The sequence below is a fragment of the Mchenga conophoros genome, linkage group LG1 (genome assembly GCF_057382185.1).
Source record: "Mchenga conophoros isolate Kocher_MC1m ecotype Shallow Benthic linkage group LG1, M_conophoros_male_GT1.1, whole genome shotgun sequence".
NCBI classification, from domain to species: Eukaryota; Metazoa; Chordata; class Actinopteri; order Cichliformes; family Cichlidae; genus Mchenga; species Mchenga conophoros.
Window position 1 is genome coordinate 24,939,953 of NC_140526.1, and position 24,933 is coordinate 24,964,885.

General features: G+C 37.8%; 1 long non-coding RNA gene across 2 annotated transcripts; it reads left to right on the forward strand.

The window, feature by feature from the left end:
• The first annotated feature begins 3,263 nt into the window (after positions 1-3,263).
• Positions 3,264-8,781, forward strand: LOC146583434 (uncharacterized). 2 transcript variants are annotated; one of them, XR_014893135.1, is made up of 6 exons: positions 3,264-3,497; positions 3,997-4,065; positions 5,706-5,776; positions 5,895-5,932; positions 6,015-6,176; positions 7,728-8,781. It is a non-coding gene; the product is annotated as an uncharacterized LOC146583434 (long non-coding RNA). The 2 variants fall into 2 exon arrangements; XR_014893134.1 differs by having other exon boundaries at positions 3,264-4,065.
• The last annotated feature ends 16,152 nt before the right edge of the window (positions 8,782-24,933 follow it).

Genomic DNA, 24,933 nt, shown 5'->3' on the forward strand with positions numbered 1-24,933 from the left:
ACCTTAAGTCATTGAATTGGACCATTGTGTATGCGCTGTTTTAAATGGATGTGACTAATATCACGTCTTGTTTGGTGATACAGACCAGTTTTGGCAAGTGAGAGTTTTGTGTTTTACTTGTCCAATACATGGCACTAATTAGCTCTTTGTGTTTGTGAGTTGCACAAACACACTGTTCATGAATGCAGCTTGCTAACCAAGCTATCAAATGTTAGCTCATAAATTAGCAGTCTGCCATTTTTTATTCATATAAGGTAAAAAAACAAAACAAATGTTTAAATGAAATAACTCTTTAGTACCTAAAAGAGTTTACCAACTCAACTCGCTTCTTTTGAAACATTTTAACACTAGTTGTCTAAAACCAGAGCAAACAAAGAGTTACCTACAAACACTGAAAACATGTCTGCAAAATCATGTTCGCTATTTCAATTGTTTTAATTAGTAACATAAGCTCAGCAGCATATGATTAAGAGTAAGATATCTATATCAAATGTTAAAGTAGCAATATATAGATACTAATTACCTTCTGTGATCCAGACCCATAACTTTGCATTATATACAAATGTTACGTTCCTTTTTTAGAACAAAGCGTTGTCAGTAATTTGATCTGTGCACAAGCGATAGTGTTTATATTCACCCCGACAGACACAAAAGATTGCACCTTTTCTAACCTACTCCTATTTACCATCTTGACCTCTTTTTGTGCATTTATGTACAAAAAGGGATAATGTAGCAAGAGGAGTAACAGTATAAAAACACATTTTTGTTCTTGATTTATTTTCAAGTGTTTGTAAGTGTAGGATGCAATATTATAGCGCTGATTCGCTCCATTTATGAAGGACAGAGGAGTCACATCTGTCAAAGCCGAATTTGTTCATTAGCAGTTAGACTAGCAGATAAAAGGTTTTCATTTAAATGTAAATCAGAACTGTAACAAATCCGTTAGTTATTTGGAAATTATGGTTATGCCATATATTTGCCAGCCAGGGTCTTTTTACCACCTCTCTTTCAGGCCAAAGAGATACCATCGTCTAAAAGCTTCAACAAATTACAGCTGGACGACGGTGGACGTTTTGATGACTGATTCATTAAAAATTCATGTTTTAATAAGCATCTTTCTGGATGGAGGAAAACCTGTTATTAATCAGTTGTGGCCCGACTGCTTTGTTCCTTTAAAATGTCAATCTACGTGATATCCATTAGTCCGCCCCACTGCACATCTCAATAACATTTTCTTTCAGGCAGGTTCAGCAGCCTTCCTGTTTTGGATATCTCCAGTGTTTATACCGACATTATCTCCTGCCTGTGACCTAAATAGACATAGCCTATTTTTTTGTGAGGGTTTGTTTTGTTTTGTTTTTTTCTTTTCATCATTAATTATTCATTAATTTTTCATTATAAAAAGAATAATGAATTATTTAGTCTGTAAAATGTCAGAGAACTAGCAAACACTGGTCATCCCAATTTCCAGCCCTCATTGAGATGTGTTTTAATGTCTACCCTTGATCAGTTTGTGGGGCTGATAAATCATTTTATATTAGTTTATCTCATATGTAGCCAAAAACCACAACTGAAATGCTAGAGATAAATTTACAGAAAGCCTTTGCTTTATTGACTTTTCCCACCAGGGAGCTGTGACAAGTTTATAAGGACTCTATGATGTTCAATATAGCCTGCTTAGAAAATCAAATTTAATATACCTTGTTCCTAAATGTTCTAACTGTTCCAGTCATGTGGCTCCAGTGATGACACTGTCAGTCTGTTAGTGAGTGAGTTGCCTGTTAGTTGATTACATTACTGTCTCTTTTTCCTTCAGGCAGCTTCAGCTGCCTTTCTATATGACTTGAGACTCTTCGCTGGTTTGCAAAGACTAGTGCAGTGGTGTATGACTTTAATATGGTAATGAAGTAATGAAATGTTTGGGAACAAGAACAATTTATCCCCCTACGAGTCTGCTGTGCTACTGTATACCAGTGAGCTGTTCTGTGAACTTGTAAAGAAAACATTTTTTCCCAGGTGTTCTGGATAAATGTTCATCTGTCATAGCTGCAGTGTGTGCAGCATGTGATTGAATCATTTCATTTAGCTGCTTCTACTTTTACACACAAAGGCGTACATGCTGACACACACACACACACACACACACACACACACACACACACACACACACACACACACACACACATTTAACTGAGTGCATTTATCCAAATAAATTCCCAGAGCAGACCCTTTAGAAGAGTCCCCCAAAAAGTGGATGGAGTATGTTTTCTTTTTGTAGTGTTAATGGGGTTATTGATCATTCTGGCAACTGCAACATTTCTATAAGCCAAATGAAGGCCTTGGTCAAAGTCGGCTTTGTCGGAGCAGAAATGCATTTAGATTGCTTCATTCCACAGAACCTCCTTAGAGATAGCTATCTCCTGCGTTCACATTTCCCCATACGATATCTGATATTTGAATGTCTAAGATCAGATGTTTTGAAGAAAAGTCATCTATTGAAGGTGAAGTCTGCTGTTTTCCTTAAAGATTGGCTCCACACCCTCAGAGCTGTGCTGTACAGCAAAGTGCTTTTAAAAATATAAGAATTCAACAGTCAGTGTCACAATGGTATAATTATTCACAAAGGAGATGCAGTGGAATATGATAATAGCAGAAAAAAGGAAAAACCTCTTGAACATACCCTTGAGGACCATTAAGGTTTCATTTCGTGTAGCTTGAATGCGCATATTCATTAGTGTAACAACGTTTAATAAGCGCAGGCATTTAAAATGGCCCATATTTCATGTGTAACTCTACATCTGCAAATGAACATTTTGTGTATATTTTAACATACAGAAGTAGGTGGAAGAGGAGACAGAAAGGAAATAATTTAATCATCAACTCATATTCATACTTCCTACAAAAGTAAAACATTAGGTACAATCAACATGGTACAATCTTATAGGTTTGAGTTCAGATAGCTACACTGTAAAACCCAACAGTGCATCTTACTAAAAGAAGTAAGTTGTTCTTACTCAGTTCTGAAAAATAGTTAAAGTAACTTTCATGAAGTGTGTTAGGTAGACCCAAAAGTATATATATGATATAATAACTTTATTGTAATAAGTACACATTATGTTTTTGTAACGTTTTAAGTACTGTTGCTTTAAACTGTTTAAGTTGTGCTAATTCATTTGTATTAGTCATCATCCACAGCCCCGCCCCCAGTGTTTTGCCTGGACTTGTCGGCCATGAGACAGGATCCTCGTCAAGAGAGTGGAAAGTACAAGATAAAGTTATTTTTATGTTTTTTTGTTAATGCTTACTTCTAGCATACAAAACGTACATTTATCAGACTGCTTTGTTTTAGTTGTACTTCGTTGTAATTTATCAGACTACTTTGTTGTAGTAGCTCGTAACTTAGCTTGCCAGCACACAATTCCCGCCTAGCGCTGTATGGAGTCTGCCTTCACAATTTAAAAAATTAACGGTTGGTGGCTTGTTTCAATCAATAGTTGGTAAGTAGTCTGATTTTTGCAAACTGCATGCCACAAAACCTTTGGTAAAATCAGTGTTTACGCTTTTCTGACTCTGACCTTTATCAAGTTCAAATGTAGCCTACTTTTGCACAGTGAAAATAGTAGAAAATTTATTTAGTGTTAATTTTAAGAGTTTAACGGACAAGTTCGCCTTCACAAATTTTGAATATGATGGTTAGTGGCATTTTAGTCGCGAAATAATTTACCTTTTCAAAGCTGCACTGCACCAAACCTAAACGTTTCTGACTCTGTACTTTCCAAGGGTTAGCCTATTGTGTACTTCACTTGTGTAAAATTGCTTTATTATTTTATAACGTATAGAGTAGTTGACCAACCTGAATTGAAAATGAACTGTAGTGCAAGAATAAATCTTACTGTTTTCCAAGCTTGTGTTATTCAGATTGACTGTTTTTAAGTGAAGTAAAAGTAAAAACTGTTCTGCTAGCTTTCTGTCCTCATGGCTTTTGTGTTATTACAGTCTGACGATTGAAGGAGCAGTAGCATGCCGAGAGATCATCCAGCACTGCACTAAAGACAACCAGTAAAGGTGATTTTAAAACGATTTGGTATCAAAATGTGGAATTGCAAGTTGTGTAGTTTGTCTAGTTTTTCTACTGCCATAAAAGTCATGTTGTTGAAGCATTATCGGCTCAACCATGGTCAGTACTCCACAATTTCACCCTTACCCTGTCTCTACAACACATGCATGTGTACATTTAATACATTTAATTCATTAAAGATACACATGTGAACAATGCACACTCCCACGCAAAGAAAAGACGTTTCTTATCCAGATTTGAATAATTATGGATTTTGTTGCTCTATGTGTAATTTTAAAAAGCCATTTATTGAAAGCCAAATGTTTATCCATCTGAGGGGGCATTTAAAACGAAAAGAAACTGTTCCATGTCCTTTCAAGAACTGCAATTTTAAAACCAATGTCTACTCAACCTTCAATGCCCACAAATGCAGAGACCACCAAAATTCAACAAGTTACGATGAAGGCATTGTGCAAAGTGTTATAAATGTAGAACAAAAAGATGACATGCAGCTTGATTCAATAGAGTCATCAGATGACAATCAAGTGGCATCCACCAGTGAAATCAGTGGAATTGAGGGTTTAGAAGAGCAGTTGCAATACAATCTGGCTGGATTTTTCTTGAAAATGCAGACCCTTCTCCATGTGTCCCAGAGAGCAACACAGGAGATTATTGAGCATATTGATCAGTTGTTTTTGTTATCACAACCTTTGGTTAGAAAATCAGTTGTAGATATACTGAAAAAGCACAACTGTACATATACGGACAAACTGGTGGATGAGATTTGTCAGGCAGTTTCTGATAGTAATGTTTTACATAAATGTGTCACATCTGAAGGACCACTATCTACAGCAAAGAGGAGGAAATCATATTATGAAGAAAATTTTCCATATGTCAAACCTGTGGAGTATTTAATTGAATCGTCAAAGCACACTTATATGTATGTGCCTATTCTCACATCTTTGCAATTGTTGTTGAAAAAAAATGATGTGCTTGAAGAAATTAAACAAGCACCCACACAGATTCCTGGACATTTCATGTCATTTTGTGATGGATCCTACTACCAGGAAAATGTTCTACTGTCACAAGAGGGACAGAAATCGTCAATGATACTTTATGTGGATGATTTTGATCACAAACCCACTTGGTACCTCAAAGAAAATACATAAAGTCTTTGCAGTTTATTGGACACTGGAAAACTTTCCAGTTAAATCTTGTTCTGCTCTACACTGCACCCAGCTTGCTCTGCTGTGCAATTCCAATGATGTACGCCAGTTTGGGTGTAAGGAAATGCTGTCACCACTCTTAAATGATCTGAAAACTCTTGAAGAAGTAGGTGTCTACATTGAGACTCTTGGTGAATGTCTTAAAGGCACTGTCTACTCTGTTGTGGCAGACAACCTTCTGCCCATGGACTTGCTGGTTTCAATGAGAGTTTCAGGTCTACATATTTCTGTAGGTTTTGTCATGCCACCCAAACAGAAATGCAAACAGAAAATGCTGTTACAGGGAATTATGTAATGAGAACAAAAGATGCTCATGATAATTATTGTGCAAGAGCTTCAGAATGATGACATTAAGGAAAACTATGGTGTTAAAAACACCTGTGTTCCTTCTGACCATCTCTCTTTCTTTCATCCTGTCACAGGCTTCCCACCTGACTTCCTACACGACCTGTTTGAAGGTGTCATTTCAGTGGAGTTGGCACATTGTTTAAAGGTTTGATTTCTAAGAGATATTTTAACTTAGAAGACTTAAACAGAGCAATTCTGCACTTTCCATACCAACATTCTGACAAAGTTAATCGCCCTCATCCAATAACCTCAAATTTTGCCAGGCGAGGGACCATGGCCAGCACTCTTTCATGAGACACAGGTAAGTACAACTATGTATATAACATTTGCTGCTCATATAGTATGCTGTGTTTTGCTTATAATATTTTTGGAATTCTCTTCAGCTCTACTTTGAATTTCATCGGATCACCAATCAGAATCTGCCACATGTGTTTTATGCTGCGCTGGATGATTATGCTCCTCAGCTGACTGGACTTTACAAAAAGAGGAAAACTGGACGGGTCGGTGAAAGGATGGAGCAGCTTTTGTCGGCATATGGAAAACAGGTATTTAAAAGATACTAATTATTATTCTGCTTGCTTGGTAGTTGCCATTGTTATGTGTTTGTTTATTTATTTATTTATATATATACATATATATATATATAAATATATATATATATAAATATATATATATATATATATATATATATATATATATATATATATACATATATATATATATATATATTAGGGCTGCCACAAACGATTATTTTGATAGTCGACTAGTCACCGATTATTTTTGCGATTAGTCGACTAATCAGATCATCATCCACTGAACGTAAAAGTACAGCTTATTGCACCAGCAGCATCTGCTCTTATATAACTATCATTAGCTTACAGCTTTAAGTGTTTAAGGTCTGTGCTAACTAAAAATAAAGACAAGATGATAGTTAATTGAATTCTAATTAAATGTGCAGATTGTTTCGGTGGAGTTTAATAAACTCAGCCGATTTACTCAGGAACAAATAAAATACTGAAAAAAGCCAAACAATAACATTTTTAAGTTATCTAAGTGACTTGTATATGTTTAACCTGAGTAGGGCGGTGGGTTTGAAAACGATCTGCCGGGAGTCCGGTGCTCTCATGGCCCCCGGCTAGCTATCGAGCTAGTGGGTAACAGACGCCTCCGAAAACGTCGGAGCGCTTTTGAAAATATGTGGTGTCTTGATAAACTGAGCAGATATTTGAGGTTTACACAGCTACATTCTCGCCTGAAAATATGTTAAACGTTTATTTTGTGACCCAGAAAGAATAATAAGAGTAATATTAAAACTAACTAGCTGTCGCCATTGTTGACAACTGCGCTGGGCCGCGCGCGCTATGAATTCTGGGACACAGTTTCTTCTTCTTCGGGGTTTAACGGCAGCTGGCATCCTTGTACATGCAGTACTGCCATCTTCTGTTTCAGTCCGTTATTACACTCTTAAATCCTGCTACTTATTCCTGCTTTTGGGATCTTACAAAGCTTCAAATGACGCGTCGACTATTAAATCAGTCGTCGACGATTTTGATAGTCCACGTAATCGTGACTAGTCGACTAATCGTGGCAGCCCTAATATATATATATATATATATACATATATATATATATACATATATATATATATATATATACATATATATATATATATATATATATATATATATATATATATATATATATATATATATATATAAGGACACAAACGACATCTATGCAACTAGAACAGCAGTTCTGGCCGGCCTACCAATGTACCTCAGAGATTTTCAAAACATGCAAGGTACTTTGGTATTACAATAATTTGCACATTTGAATTTAAAAAAGGTTGAAAGGAGTTTATAAGTCATCTGGACTTGGGTTGAAAGTTGAAGACGTGAAGTTGAATGACTTATAAACTTCTTTCATCCTTGATTTGACTACCTGGATGAATGAAAAATGAACCTTCACTGTCAACTTAAAACATGTTATGATATATAGAATTTGAAAAACTGAAGAAAGGTGCCTGAACATTTGTATTTATGCTTTTAACAGAGATATTACAGATGAATAATTGTGCACTCTGTATTATATCTTAGGGTGAAATTGAGTTCTATGAAGCCATAGAATTGCTCTGGTTGCTGATGTCGATGAAGAGGAGGTGCCTGGAGGAGTTCCTTTCTCACCACCCCAAGTGTTCATAGAACTTGAAGATCAGTTTGTTATGACTCATCACTCATGGACTGATGCCCTGGTGTCTTTGTTTGGGCTAATCTATGCTCTGCATCTGAGCTATCCTATGAAGTATACTGGCTTTTTTGAGTTCATTCAAGTAGTGTTGCTGAAGCTAGACGATGAGAGAAAGCAACTAAAACCAAAATTGCAGACACTAAAAAATGAGCTTGTGCAGATGATGTTTGTTTTTCACTGGTCACTATATTCGTGCTTTTTCAGTTATCTGTGAATGGCTTCAATAGTTTTATTTGTTCTGGGTAATTAGCTTTCTAAAAGGCAATGTGGAGAAAGCTAAGAATAAGGAGAAAATCCATATTTGACGTTTTGTTTGTGATTGAAAAAAATCTTCACATAGTGTGTAATCTTAAGCTTATTTCTAAAAACATATTTTAGTTACATGGAAATCTTTTGCGAGATAACTGATAATTAGTCAATATGTACAGTATACTTTCATGCTTTATTTTTTAATTGTGTGATGAGTGCCAGTTCACTCGAGGTCTGGGCAAAACTGTTGCGAAGCCACAAATACCTTTGAGAATACTTTTTGTTAGTGACATCCTTAGTTCAGCTGTTTTCTATAGTTGCATTGCTGTAGTGCATGTGATTTCATTATTATACTAAATGTTACTTAAAATTGTGATTGTTATGGCTCTAATTGCCTCTAGACTATTGTTTTTTTATGATGTACACCTATGTATCAGGTCTACATGACTAAATTTGTGTTTTGTACATTTAATCGATTTTCAAAATGCTACAAAAAACATTCAAAATTCCCTAAAAGTGCAAGTTTTAAAATGCCTAATTATTTGTTATTTGATAATGGCTTTAGCAGTCATAGGTTATGACTGAAAGTATGGTTGTATTCATTCTGTATTTTCTCTGCAGTTAAAGTTAATAAAAACTGAATGGAAAGAATAATAGCTTGGTTTTGCGTTAATAGTACTTGAACCATTTGGTGCAATCGGTTTCCCCAATTGGATTAAGTTGTTTAAATACAACTATTTAAGTTAATTTAACTTAATTTGAATATGAGCATGTAACACTTTAAATAAGTTTGAATAAATACAGCATCTTAGTACAAGAAATTTAATGGTTTAAGTTGAAACATACTAAATACAATGAGTAAATAAACATAATGCATTTGAGTTACATTATCATATTTGCTTTGGGTTCTTGGGACTCTAATAAAGTACTTAAATAACCCCAAACTGTTTAAGTTATAAAACTTGAATCAATTGGTGCAATCGGTTTCCCCAAATCATTTGAGTTAACTTAACTTGTCAGGTTTTACAGTGTACTTTTCCCTGCAAAACACCGGGAAAGAATCGCTTAATAAGTTTGCGGACGACACTACAGTGGTGGGTCTTATCACCAATGGTGATGAGACGGCTTACAGGGAGGAGGTCAGCGCCCTGACCCACTGGTGTCAAGACAACCATCTCACACTCAACGTCGCAAAGACAAAGGAGTTGATAGTGGACTTCCGGAGGTGCAGAGAAGTACACACCCCCATCACCATCAACGGCGCTGCTGTGGAGAGAGTGAGCAGCTTCCGGTTCCTTGGTGTACATCTGACTGAGGATCTTACGTGGTCAGTACACACAAACAAAACAGTGAAGAAGGCACAGCAGCGCCTCTTCTTTCTCAGGAGACTGAAAAGATTCGGCATGAGCCCCCGCATCCTCAGGACCTTCTATCACTGTGCCATTGAGAGCATCCTCACTGGATGCATCACCACCTGGTATGGCAACAGCACCGCCTACAACTGCAAAGCTCTCCAGCGAGTAGTGCGGTGCTCTGAACGGATAATTGGAGGTGAGCTTCCCTCCCTCCAAGACATCTACAGGAAGCGCTGCCTGAGGAAAGCGGGGAGGATCATCAAGGACTCCAGTCACCCCAGCCATAAACTGTTCAGACTGCTTCCATCAGGAAGGAGGTTCTGCAGCATCCGGTCCCGTACCAGCAGACTGAGAGACAGCTTTTTCCATCAGGCCATCAGACTGCTGAACACGTCATAGACACCTCAGCTTCACTACTGGAACTTTAACATTATGCACTCCATACTGTACAGTAATGCCACTGTTTTGCACATGTCTCAACTCTGTATATTTTATATATTTTATTTATTGTTTACTCTATTTAATTTGTAAAATATGTGTATACACACACACACACACACACGCACACACACACAAACACACACACGTAGAAAAATATTTAGTATACACATCCAGAAATGCATATACTATTATATATTGTACATATATTTATTAGTTTCAGATGTAGCCATTCTTGTATTTTGCTTGTTTACATTATTGTATTTTGCACAACTCTGTTGCTTGTGAAGCTCGCACACAAGAATTTCACTCACATGTACTGTACCAATGTACCTGCACATGTGATGTGACAATAAAAGTGATTTGATTTGATTTGATTTAATAAATCTGCCATATTAGGATTTTCTTTGTTATCAGCAAAAAAAATCACTGTTTATATGCTCCAGGTCATCTTAGTGGGCTGTAGCTGGGAGAAGTGTCATAAAGTATAAAGTTTTTTTTTTATATACCAAAACTTCATTCAGGAAAGTAGAGGAGGTCAAGACCACCTGCTGAAATTCAAAATGAGCATCAGGATGGGGAAGAAAGGCGATGTAGGATGTGTTGGCCTTACTAATTTAACAAACTGCTGATCTACTGTGATTCCTGCACCATCTCTGGGGTTTACAGAGAATGGTCCAAGAAAGATAAAATATCCAGTGAGCGGTAGCTCTCCGGGTGAAAATATCTTGTTGATGTCAGAGGTCAGCGAAGAATGGCCGGGCTGCTTTGAGCTGATAGGAAGGTAACCAATCATTACAACCAAGGTATCCAGAGGAGCATCTGCGAATGCGCAGCACATCAAACTTTGAGGCAGATGGACTACAGCAGCAGAAGACAACACCAGATGAGTTTTGATTTCTCATCCAACATTTGGATGGTACAGTTCAAACAAAATGAAATCAAAGCTCCATTGTGCCTCATACCAGCAGTTCAGGATGCTGGTGGTGTAAATGTGTAGGATATATTTTCTTGGAACACTTTGTGCTCCTTAGTAACAAACGGAGAATGCCACAGCCTACCTGTTGTTCCTGACCATGTCCATCCTTTTATGACCACAGCGTATTCATTTTCTGATGGCTGCTTCCAGCAGGATAACATTCCATGTAATAACGCTCAGATCACCTCAACCTGGTTTCTGATTTGACAATGAGTTCACTGTACTCAAATGTCCTCCACAGTCACCCGATCTAAATCTGGCAGATTTGTAGCAACTGTGTGATGCCATCATGTCAGTATGGTTTAACCACTCTGAGTCATGTTTCCAGCACTTTGTTGAATCCGTGCTATGCAAAATAAAGCCAGTTCTGATGACCAAAGGGCGTCAAAACCCACTACTACCAAGTGTACTTAATGAAATGACTGAGTGTGATCTGCGTAAGGTTTCTGCTAATTAAATTTGGATCAGTGCTGTTGGTGTGTCAGCTGAGAATTTAGACAAGACGCCTGTTTTAGTTCAACAACATGACAACAAATCATTTACTCTTCAAACACACTGTTAACTGATGCTGAGCCCTAAACTACTGTTATCTCTTGTTCTGCACTAATGTAACACAAAAGGTTTTCATCCCTTAGGTAAAACAAATACTAACACAGTGAGGAATGGTGGTTGCATGATGAGATGGGGATAATAACTGTAACTGTCTCATTATCGAACTGATTCACTGCAAATAGACGCGTCATGTTCCCTTTGAAGATTTTCTTGGTTTTCTGATCTACTGCTCAATTAAGCTGCCTTATTGTGTTTCCTTAGATATCTTTATAAGATTAAGAACATTGCGCATTCAGTAGTCTCCACTTATCATGCTCCGGGATAATTTTGTAAACATATGGCATTTTACAACAGTAGGATAGTAGAGAATATAATGTGTTTATGCAAATGATTTTATTTCGTTTTAATAATACATAAAAACGACTGCCTGGCAAAGCCATGCTCTCCAAGTACGGATAGATTTATATGCGGACTGCTGATGTCTGAGTTATGTTCAAGCGAGCGAACCACTTTTGTTTGTATTTTCAGTGATACACCAAAAATCTTCTACAGTAGATCAATCCATTCAGTGGAAGGACAGATCGATCCATTTAGCAGTCAGAGAAAAATCAATAAACTGAAGTCAGTGCTGGCGGGGCATCCATTAAAACTGTCTGCCAGTCAGTCTCCAGTCACTTCAAAAACTAAAGCCAGTGCTCGTGCGTCCCTCAGCTGTATGTGCTCTGCTTCACTGTTTGTTCATTACCATCCGCAGATATCGTGTTGACAAGAATACATTTTTAAAACACTGCGTCAAATCTAACAGATGCTCAAAGAAAAAGATAATCGAAACACACGTTGTGTATTTAGATGAACTGTCTGTCATGCATATTTTAATTAGCAGTAAATTAATTCCTGACAAAAGGTTATTAGAAATTTCAAAGACTTGTGAACTTGGGTGAACCTCTGAAGATCACAGAATCAAAACCTTAGTAGTAGATTCAACCGTTCTGTTTATAACTTACGCAGAATTGCAAAATCGGGTGTGCTGAAAGGTCTATGGAGCTGTAGAAGATGTTTTAACTTGTTAAATTGAGGTTAATTTTTATGTCGCTAAACAAAAGCACTGCCTCGTTCATCATATGCTAATGTATCTAAAGTGCACGACAGTTTAATATTCTTTAAATCATTCCAGATGATTAGTAAATATTGGATGCACAGTACTGGGTGCTTTGTGGTCCCTTTTAAGTTCTAAGATCCTCCTTTATCATAGAGCTTTAGAGGCTTATTGCAGATCTCAAGGCAAACAGAACTTCTGGTCAGCCTTTATATAAGTTTTTAATAGTTTTCCTCTAAGATACTTGCTCTGAAGAACACTCACTGGTTTCTTTTAAAATTAAAAATAACAGCCGAGCCCACAATGTCACTCTTTAGCTGTTCTCCAACAAAATTCAATTTAATAGATTGAAAAGGTGAAGTACAGTGTGTGCACGCCACTGTATTGATGCATCTCTCTGCAGAGTGTGCTCTTTGTAGTCGCTGGCTTAGAGAAAAAGCAACAGATTAGTCAGACTGTTCAAGTCTAGCGGTGAAATGCATTTATTGCTTTGTTGTATAATGCTGATAGATAAATATGTCACGTTTCTCTGAAGGTTTTGATTGTGCGCTATTTAATTATTCTTTTATTGCATTGGTGCATCAATTATTAATAGTGCTGCTTCATATGTGTCAGTCTCATAGTTCTATTGCATTGCTTCACCCTAAGCTCCAATCAATTAAAAAATGCTTGGATATATGTTTTTCTTAATATGCTTCGTTTTATTTTCTTTTGGGGTTTTTTCTGGGGTTTTTTTTTGGGGAACGTCGTGTTTTTTTGGTTTTTTTGCATCAACTGAAGCTGAATCTTCTAGAAGTCAGAATTTTTATTTCTAATTAAAGCGAGTTTGGATCCTGGAAGAAACGGTGTCTCTGTCAGAGAGAAAGTTTCCCTCAAGAAAGTTTGGTTCCTCTGAGGAAAGTCTGTACAGAGAAAAGGAAGATATATAACATACTGTACCATAATAACCGTTAGACTGTCACCGTCTAACCTGCAACCTGCACAATGCTTTGCAAGTCCAGCAAGAAGCAAAGACCATGAATGAAATGTGATCCCTGGCTCTGAAGGTGTCATCTGGCCCCGCATGGTTCAATGGCAGACACGCAGACTGCTTATGGCGTGAGGGTTGTACTCTAAAAGATGTCCGCCAGACACATTGGCAGCAGGAGAGGCACAAATCGATTTCCTGCAAGAAAGCACAGAGCGCCTAAGTGGAGGACGGCCTCTTTAGCAAAGCTCTTATTAATTAATAGTGTCTCAGGAGGGGATTACATGATCTGATTCCTGCTTCTTCATCACAGAACAGCAGCTAATAATATGTGAGGGAGATCTTGTGTGCAACGCACCTCCACTGCATTTTATATGATCGTTATAGTATGCAGCACTAGAGCATCCTCTTTACCTTATCATGAGTATCATATGATGAGGTCTCTGTCTGTTTCTATTCATACAGAGAGCTGAGAGATTGAATATTGCAGCGAGCTGGCTTTGCAGACCACATAATATCACCGGTTTCAAGAACTGATTAACACACCCACCAAAAGTTTCCAGCACTAATAAAAACACCCACTATAAGGAATTTAATAAAAGCTTAACGTCACTAAAATGCACTTTAACTATGTAATATGCCTATTGCACAAAAATGAGATGGGTGCAGTGCATTTAGACATCAGGTACTTGATAAACACAGACATCTTTACTCTGTGGGAGAATGGGAAGCAACTCCTTGGTCATATTAACTGCTTTATCCAAGTAAGAAATTGAAATGTACTGATCAGTAAATCATAATTCCACCCAGGTGTACGCACCACTGTGGACCTCACAACAAACAGGCTTTGCTTTCGAGGCTTAGCTCCAATTTTTTTGTTTGTTTGTTTGAATCTATGTAGTGATTTTTCTACTCTTACTGAGCACTTAAAGCTCTTTTTACACTACCAGCCACATTCATCCATTTATACACACATTCATCCAACATTTCATTCTATGCCTTTAAGTGGTTTTTACCTCTTACACACACTCGCAAACTCCAGTGGATGCATTAGGGCAATTTGGGGTTCAGTAGTTTGCCCAAGGACACTTTGAAATGTGGACTGGAGGAGCCAAGGATCGAATCACTGACCCTTCTGATTGGTAGACGACTCACTCTACTTTCTCAGCCGCAGACGCCCTAACTCCTTAGCTATGTACTACATATTTATATATTTTTATATCATAACTGAGTTATGCAATTGTTAGAATACAGTACTCTGTAATACGAATGGATAAATGGAGGAGAGAGACACAGAGAGGAGTGAGGACACTCACATTAAACGTAGTATTATGGGAAACGTGGTAAAAAAGCTTCATCTGATTCATTTTCTGTCAGATACACTGTGATGGCTACTAGAGCCTAATAAAGGGTATCACTCCCTGAAAGCAGATAAAGATCTGCTCTGTGAGCCTTCTTACATAAAGTCAGGTTTCGCAGAATACGTGATGAGTGACAATGAAACACGTCTTTAAGTTATTTAGGTTCTTTAATATGTCCGAACTTACAAGTAATAGGAAGTCATAAAACATTAAAAACAACATTTTGAACATTTTAGCTGAAAGTTAATGTTTAGCATTTGTTTTTGTGTGTATTGGTGGACTGAGCTCTGCAGGAACACGATGTTTTCACCTTTTCTTATCTACCATCTTTGTCCTCTTCCTCTTGTTTGTCCTCTGTCATTGAAGTCTGTGGCAGCCCTCAGAGGGACATGGTAAAAAGTCAGGGAAATTGGACACAAGATGCAATGATAAACTGGTGAAAGGATATACTGCACTGCTCCTAACTACATTTTACTGGATTAAATGAACTGTTGCACAATATAAGAGTTGACACTAGTGTTGTCATCATGAATATTATGTTTTCCTAATTTCCACATCTTTCATTTGACCATTTCACAGGCAGACTAATGAGCTGTAGCCAGCGCACAGAACACATCAGCATTAATAAACCATGAGAAGGTCAATTACATGTCATTCTATGAATTGTTATGACCATTTGTAATCAGCCTTGTGTCAGATACACTAAAATCACCCTACCAAAAGAGTCCTTACATCATTAGCAAAGTTCATTCTCTTTTGCTCCCTTCTCTTTTATTCTGCCAACAGCAATACTTAAAAATGACAGAGCCCGATTAGCAGATACGCTGGGCAATATGTCTCTTAACTAATTTGCCAGAATCATAAAAGCTATATCATGATTTTGAAAAATGAAATATCACAATATTTATAAAAATCCCTGCATTTTGTAATTAATTTGTTCATCTTCAAGATGTATGAGAGACTTTAATAAGTGTGTATTGACAGTATTTTCATTTTCTACATCCTATGTAAATATGTTAGGCTATATTATAGCATATGCAATAGATCACTTAGCCCTAAGGAATTTTTCGAGATAAGCTGAAAGCTTGTAGAGATTTATCTACCTTATTATGGCGTCATCGGATGTAGCACATAGGATCAGATACAGCTGAAGTTAAAAACTGCACTTCATTGATGTAGGTACCACACAACTGCAGTACCTCTGCATCTACAGGCTGTTTTTACATTGCAGTTTAATTGAGCGATACATAATAATGTTTCATACTTGGGCAACAAGATGAACTCATTGAGAACAACACATAAGCAAAAATTATCAAAATATCACTTTGGCATAAAATCATGTACATGGTTCTGTTATAGTAACATAGCTCATTTTCAATATATGAATGAAAACTCCAATAACTAATTTGTTAGTGACTTAGTGTTTGGTCTGTTTGTCTGTCTGTTACACCTTCTCCTTTAACACTTTTTTGTTATTTTACTACATTTACTGCTTTGCACACTCTTGGCATATTCTTGATGAGATTCATGAGGTAGTCACCTGAAATGGTTTTCCAGCAGTCTTCAAGGAGTTCCCAGAAATGCTGAGCACTTGTTGGCTCTTCTGGATTGTCATTTCTCTTTACTTAACTGACTGGTTCTTGCCATAACATGAATTCTAACAGTGGTCAAATAGGGCTGTCAGGTGTGTACCAACCTGACAAAACTGATGGTCCCAACTCCATTAAGAAGGGAAAAAATTTACACAATTAAACCCTGACAAGTCACACCTGTTAAGTGAAAACAATTGCAAGTGACTACATCATGAAGTTAATTAAGAGAAGGCCAAACATTTGATGCACTGTCAACAAAGCAAAGCATGGCTACTTTCAGGAGTGAGTGTGTGTGTGTGTGTGTGTGTGTGTGTGTGTGTACATGGGAGGCCATAACCAAGTGGCCAACATAGTAAACAGGAACACTGAGTATGGGACACCCCACCTAGTTTGGTTGAGTATGACCGAGCTAAGATTCGTTGAGATTTCCAGATACAGAGAGACACACTGGTGATGGTTAACCAACCAGAAATAGTAATGGTGGACAGGGAGAGGAAGACAGCTGTAGTGATAGATGTAGCAAAACTGAATGACAACAACAGCAGGAAAAAGGAACACGAAAAGCTAGTGAAACACCAAGGGCTGAGCGATGACCTCTGGAGGATGTGGAGCGTGATGGTAACAGTGGTCCCAGTGGTAGATTGAGCAAATCCCAGGAACAACACCTTGGATCTCTGTCCAGAAGAGCGCAGTCCTAGGAACACCAAAGATACTGCACAGGACCCTCAAGTTCTGGTAGAGGACCCAAGATTAAAGGATAGCCCGAATTTTTCATATATGTGTACATATATATATATTAGGGGTGCAACGATACACAAAATTTGGTGTCACGGTTCGATATTTTTTCGATACAAAAAAAAAATGTTCATGCCTTTTTAATTTGTCATTTATTAAAACTATAAATATATATTTTAACTCAAAAGTACAGTTTTTAAATTTAATGTTGCTGAAACAACAAAGTAATAAAAAAAAAAATCTATCTGATCGAGAAATCACTTATCTTTGGAAAAGAGTTTATTACAGAGAAATGGCTCTTTCCAAAATAAAAGCTATACTATACGCTTCTTCTGGGCTATATTCTCAGCAGCATATTAAACACATCAGGTCCCCATAAGGAGAATCATGTGCTAACGGCTGTCTAAATGACTCGGGTAAAGTTTGTAGCATGCGTGCTTGTTGTTTTTGTCTGCTTCCACTTGTCTTTGCACTAGGATGATGTCGGAGTAAATGTGCAGTCATATTCGTTGTGTTCCCACTAGTGCTGTCAGCGTTAATCTCGTTGAAATGACGTTAACGCCACAACACGGCAAATCTCCGTTAACGAGCTACCGCGTATCGCCCCGTGCGTGGGGCTGGACGCCAACACGTTAACGAGCTAACTGCGCTAACACACTAGTTCCCACCAATGTAATTGAGCATTGCGTGGCACATCCAACATACTGTTTTACTTTAGTCCATGATGCGCTTACCTTGAGGGTCATACGTCACATGAAAACCAAAATAGTTCCAAACGTCACATCTGAATGAGGGTGGGGGAGGTTCAATTTGCCATGTTGCAATGAGAGCTTAACTTCTGTCTCGCTAGCTTGCCGTGCGCTCCGTGAATCTGCGTTCGACTACTCCGCCTAGGCTGCACTGTGGAGCGCAGATCCACTGAGCGCTCAACACAGACAGCATCGTCAGAAGGAAAGTTGATCAAATAAATTTAAAAATTTGTATTGTTCGATACATATGCGTACCGAACCGAAAGCACTGTATTGAACAGTTCAATATCGATACGAGTATCGTTGCACCCCTAATATATATATATATATATATATATATATGCATGCATGAACTAACTAGACAGAAACCAAGAACACAGCTGATAAGACAGGGGAAGCAAAACGTAACATAAAGCGCAGAAGACAAGGGTCTATCAAAATAAAACAGGAAGAGACTAACACAGAAACCAGAATTAAGATGCACAAACTTGACAGAACTAAACGGGAAAACCAGAGAACCAAGGAGACAGGACACGGTGAGACCAGACAGACATGGGGACACTAACATACTCAACCGATCAATCAACCAAAACTCAGCAGCACTAGAATTACTAAGCTGTAGACTAAAAATTAGAGCTTGAACATAATTATTTGTTAAATGCAAATACAATAAATCATTAGTTCACATCAAAACTCAAAACAGAGACAAAGACCCAGGGCCATGACAGTGTAGTTAGCAGCTTGCCAGACCCTCTACAATCCTGACCAGCTCACCAGTAACTCTGACAATCCACTGTTTACTACCAAACAGGGAAAAGGACATTTATTTGATTTAGCAGTAAATTGAAACCATTTCTTCCATTTGGACACAGCTCTGCTTTTGTGTCTTGGGAATTACTACATGGAGTGATGACGCCTCACAGAGCATGCACATAAAACAATAAAACTGATTTCTCTGAAATATTTATGAAGTAGGAATGACATTGAAAAAAGACTCATTTTTATCTCTCCACAGATCATTCATAAAAAACAAATAGCATAGCAGCTGTATTCCCTTTGATCAAGTATCAGAACTTTATTTGCTCATATTGCTAACAAAAATTTCTAAGCCCGACAGTTTGGTTTAATAGATATGATGTATTGCCTCCTAAAAGCGGCTTTATCAACTCCTCCTGGGTAATGAAATATGCATCTCAGATAATGTGTCCAAAAACAATCAAAAGAGGGGTGCTATGCACACCACACTGTAACCCCTACAACCTCTTTGAAAGGTTATCTGCAAGCAGAGGAGAATTTGATATTTCTCTGTCAGCTGCCCCTATAAATGTCGGCGTATGAAGGTGACAAACACACACGCCAATGCAAACCATAACTCTACTCTGTAGGTAAGCACCCTACATATTCACTTCTTCTTAGATGTTAGATGAAAAATGGAGTGAGCATGGACTTGAGTCTCATTTGTACAGATGGTGAATAGCTTCACTGGGGCAGGTGAGGACAGCCATTTAGCTGAGGAGGCCTTTCAAACAGAGGGGATGCCCCAGAGAGCCCCTCATTACATTAGCATGTTGTGCTACTGGGCTTTGATAGAATATTTGGCAACTTGAGTACTTTTGCTTTCACTTACAGAGCCATGCTCTGCCTGATCAGCTCCTCTTAATATCTGTTCATCACGTTCAGCATCATTGCCACTCAACAGCGAGAATGGCACTCTGAATTTTTAATAGCAGGGACTTTGTTCTGCTCCAATTTTATTGTTTGTGGACTTTAAAAGTGCTAAAATCCATATTCGGTGGAGAAAGAAATAGGTTCCAAGTAGGTTTGGAGGCCACAAATGCACCTCTAAAGTGTTTCCATCTCTGACCATTCTTGGATGGGTAAACATGCAACAATATGCAAATTCACTTGAAAACACTAAGAAAATTTAGAACATGCAACAATTAGTTTAGTTTGTCCTCACTGCTGTATATGTGCAAAAAAGGTTTCAGGGTTTCAGGTTTGAAACATTCTGAATCACTCGAGTCATTTGCAAATGCATTTTTTAAGCCTGACACATATTTACCAACAGAATGTAAATAATTGTCCATGTATTAGATTATTGAGGTATCCATTAGGCTTAACATGCAACATGCTTGCACCAGTTTGTACTCTTGCAGGGCCCAGTCTTTCCATGGCTTGACGTGAGAAGAATAGGATGTAGCGTTGGCCAGAGACTATATTTTTCTTTTTCATAGCCTGCAATTCTGACCTCTTTTCAATCATGCTGGATGACATGCAGTTAGTGAATGACTGACAATTTATGGCTGAAGCTCTTTGGAAGTGATTGCTGGAGTGTGAGAGCGCAGAACAGCTAGGTTTTGTTTTTAGCCTATAGCCACAGCTTGCAGCATTTATTCTTCCTCAAACACAACTTACATTCCCCCTCCTTTGGCCACTGATCAAATCAAATCACTTTTATTGTCACATCACATGTGCAGGTACATTGGTACAGCACATGCGAGTGAAATTCTTGTGTGCGAGCTTCACAAGCAACAGAGTTGTGCAAAATACAATAACATAAACAGGCAAAATATACGAATGGCTAAATCTGAAACTAATAAATATATGTACAAGGTGATATGTGTCACCTTGTCCAGCAGCTGGGTTGTTGGATAATTACACTATGGAGCAGTATCATGTGTATGTGTGATAATATCCATATATGCAGTAGAAATTATTCTGTTGTGAAACACTGATCCTTCCATCTGTTCATCCATCCAGCCTTCCATTTTCTTAACCATTTATCCAACTAGAGTCTCAGGAGACTTGATCCTGTCTCTCCATCACAGGATTAACAGACACAGGCATTCATGCTCACGCTACAGTGAAAGAACAGCGACCTGCTTTAGACTACAATGTTCTACATTGATCTTTATGGTTTGTATGTTCATGTTTCTTTTAGTGTTCTTTGGTTGCAGATTTTACTTATTAGTTTACGTGGTCCTGCCATACTTCCCCCCATGATCGTGAATAAAATCACACCACTAACTCATTATGTTTCCAGTTATAATATGTACAGTGTACGAACTTCCGAAATCTGTTGGAGACATCCTCTGCCCTGCATCTCTTCGAATGAGTGCTAATAGATCTGTTAAATATTTTGTCAAGGAACAACATGCAGATAATTCACTCATTAAATTGTTTACGGTCGTGTTTTATGTGTCATTTAATAATCAACAAAAGGTTAAGTCCCAATTTACTCACTAAACACTCTCCATGATTTAGTGCAGCAGTTATTAACATTTCAATTTGTCCAGTATGGCTGTGGATTAGCATATTACATTACAAATCATTCAAGTAACTTTAATTTAATTAATAATTTGTCATAAATATGTTGTTACAAGGGTAAGTGACTACTTTTAAGTTTGCAATGTGATATACCTTTACACATTTACTCCACGAATCCATCACAGTTATAACATTTTCATTGTTAATTGACTCTGTAAAGCGTTTCATCCACTGGCTTAATGTCTCAAATGGAAATGGGTAATTATCTAATTGCACACAATGAAGTGTCTTATTTAGAAAATGTGTTCCTGAAAATGAATCACCATTGATTAGAGACCTTGCGATTTGAATCTGTTCCTTCTCCAGATTAGTGGCGATTGATCTGTGACAGCAATTTCACGCTTGTGATCAACCAATCGACCCGGTCATAACGTGCGGCCTCTGCCGGGCTTTTTCGTGACCTCCTCGTTCATCAAAGTGCCACCTGTAGTGACATTTGCCCTCTGGGCGGATGTTCAGAAGAAGATATTTGCATGCATCTTTCCTTGCACAAAATGTACATCTCTTTCTTTGTTTACAGTAAAATTCAAAAAGCTTATAGAAGAAAACTGCACTTTATTTAAGGAACTCTAGTCACTGATCAATCGGGGAAAAACAAAACAAAACAAAAAAACCCCCTGAAATGTGCCTAAAGGCCTGTTTTCCACCATCTCATTTTAATGTTCTAACAAAAGCAAAACACTATCTGCAAAACCTGGGCCCTTCACTGTAAATGATACCCAGGATGTTTTTCCCTTATCTCGCTTCACTTATGCTAACATTAGCATTCAGTCTAAGTTAGGCAGCATCTGACCAATCAGAGACATGGAGTTTACTGCCTGAAGAGTGACTCCTTTTTTTTTACAAAGCAATATAAAATCACAATATTGCAAAAATACTTTGGTCAGTAAGATTGGAAAAGACTTACTATTATAATAATAAAGTTTACATTAGCTGAGCCCAGAAAGAAAACCTGGACAAACACTGACCATGTGAGTTAAAAGATTCATCCGTATCACAGCGTATCATTAAGACATGGGGGCATCTGACTGTCATGGGGAATTTGAGGATCCAAACACGAGACGTAAAGTTAGGCAGACTAAAGTCAAGAAAAAGTGACCCGTTTATTGAAGGCTGATAGCAGTTCCAAACAAATGTAAAATTTATTATGCAAAGGAAACTTAAAAAACTTCAACTACTTGAAACTTCAACTTAAAAACACACTAAGGTTGCAGAGCTGGGGAACACTTTGAGAGGATGAACAGCATGGAAAAAAGAAATGTAAACAGACACTCTGAAAAGGGACAAGGGGACACACAGACAATATATACACAGAAGGGTAAATAGGGGAAGTGAAGAATGAGACACAGTGAGCTAAATCAAAGAAGACAAGGCACAGGAAGCAAAACTAAAAGCAAAGCACAAGGAACGAAACTCGTGAAGTAAAACAGGACGTGGTAACTAAACAGGGAAGACATACAAGAAACCTGACACAGGAGGCAGGAAACACGAGGAAAAATAAGGAATACACATAGTAAGCATACAAAGACACAAACCAGGGACCAAAAATAATATTTAAATAACTTGAAGATTGGCAATTGGGATAAGTAATCACACAAAGCTGGTTATCAGCTTGTAAAGTTAACACAGGGCATCCCCAGCATGTTCTTTTCCAAATATTTATTTATAAGTGACTTATGTATGTATGTATATATATGTATATATTGTACTATTCTTAGTTAGCGTATTGTCTGTCTTGTCTTAATGTTGGTTTAAAATGGAGCACTGTAACAAAAAATAATTTCCCCCAGGGATCAATAAAGTATTCTGATTCTGATTCTGATTCTGATATGCAATGGCAGGAGTATATGACCAGTCACAAACATGGATAAGTGTTAGCAGACTTATTTTACAAAGAAAGATAAAAGACCTACTATATTAATGAAGCCCAGCCTATTTGAAAGCAGAAAGAAAAGTCTGCAAAACTGTGTGAGTTGACACATTAATCAGTATCACAGCTCTATCATCAAAAGACAGGAGAATCTGATGGATTATAATTGAGTATTTCATTAGGTTAATGTTTAAAAGACAGTTTCAGTCTTTATTCTTTCAGCTGCAGCGTCAGTGGTGGTTAACGATCTGAAAGCAAATGAAGACAAGAAAACATAAAAAGAGATTATTGTCTGAAATATACATACTGCTCAGTTTCTGTGAAAAGCAAACCTTGGTGTTGTTTTAAAAACAGATGGATATGTGTCACCAGAGAAAAATCAGCACAATTAACTCTTATTTTATAGAGGACTAACAAATGCACTCTTCTCATTCTGGTTGTAGAAACAGTGATATTTCTTAAAGCTCATAGGTGTGCTGTACCTGCCTGCCACTCGTTCTCCCAGGTCTAGCTTTGTGGAAAACTGTTTATTCTGTCTGTGGAATCCCACTTAATACTCTCCCTACCACCTAAAAATCATTACGTGTCATTCATTGTAGGGAATGCAATAAGCTGCTCCTGTCTTCCAGCAAATATTGTTTCCAGCTTATAAATTAAACATTTATGTTCTCTAACAAACTAATTTTATGTAGTGGTGTTTATGTCATTGGAGGTTTCTCCAACTGTCTCCCAATGTCAACGAAACAAAGGAGATCACGGGCCCATCCACATCAGTGGTGCCAAGGTTGAAATGATCAGCAGTTTATTGATCTGTTTCTTGGTGTGAACATTACGAAAGATTTGACCGAGACTCTTCACAGGATGGACGGCTTGTCATCTCTAATACTTCTTAAGGTTCAGGTAGTTTCTCATGAATGTCAACATCACCTCAACCTTCTGCAGAAGCACAATTGAGAACCTGCTGGCGGGCTGCACACAGTTTGGTATGGAGACCAACTGGAGTATTATTAAGGACCATAGCCATACAACACACTGCTATTCGATCATATTCAGCCTGTCTTGTCTTTCAACCTTTTTTCATCGTAGTTTTTAAACGCTTTCGTTTTTGTTGTGTGAAATTTTGAGATGTTGAGTGATGTGCTTTTTGTCTCATCAAACATATTTCATTGTAATTTTGACTCCGTGTTAGCTTAGAAGCAAAACTGAGACTGAAATTACTGTCTACAGACTTGTTACTAATTGTAATTATTGAATGTATTTACTACTACTGCTGTAAGGGGTCATGTAGTAAACTAGAAAGAGAATTAAAAGCTTGTATTTGTCACGGCTGCACAGCAGTCGTGTGGTGAATTGAGTAAAGGATCCAAGATGCAGGCACTGACTGGGGTGCGAGTGAATATTTATTTGCAGAGGTGATAAGGGGACAAAAACAGGAGGAGCAGAGCGGGGAGTAAACCAACCTAAACTGGGGAAAACTAAAGAACTCAACTTAAACCAAACATGCACAGGGGGAGGAACAAAATACACAATGAAAGATGGCGGAGAGACGCAGACTAAACACCAGGTTACACAGAATGATGCAGACGGACACGGAGTTAAACAGACGACGCAACAGAGAGCACAGGAAAACACAGGGCTTAAATACACGGGGAGTAATCAGGGAATGGGCCACAGGAGGGAGACACAGCTGGGAGCAATAAGGCTAACGAGACAGGGGAGAGGTAAAACTGAACACACTGACATGAGACATGAACTTTCAGAATAAAACAGGAAACTAACAGACAC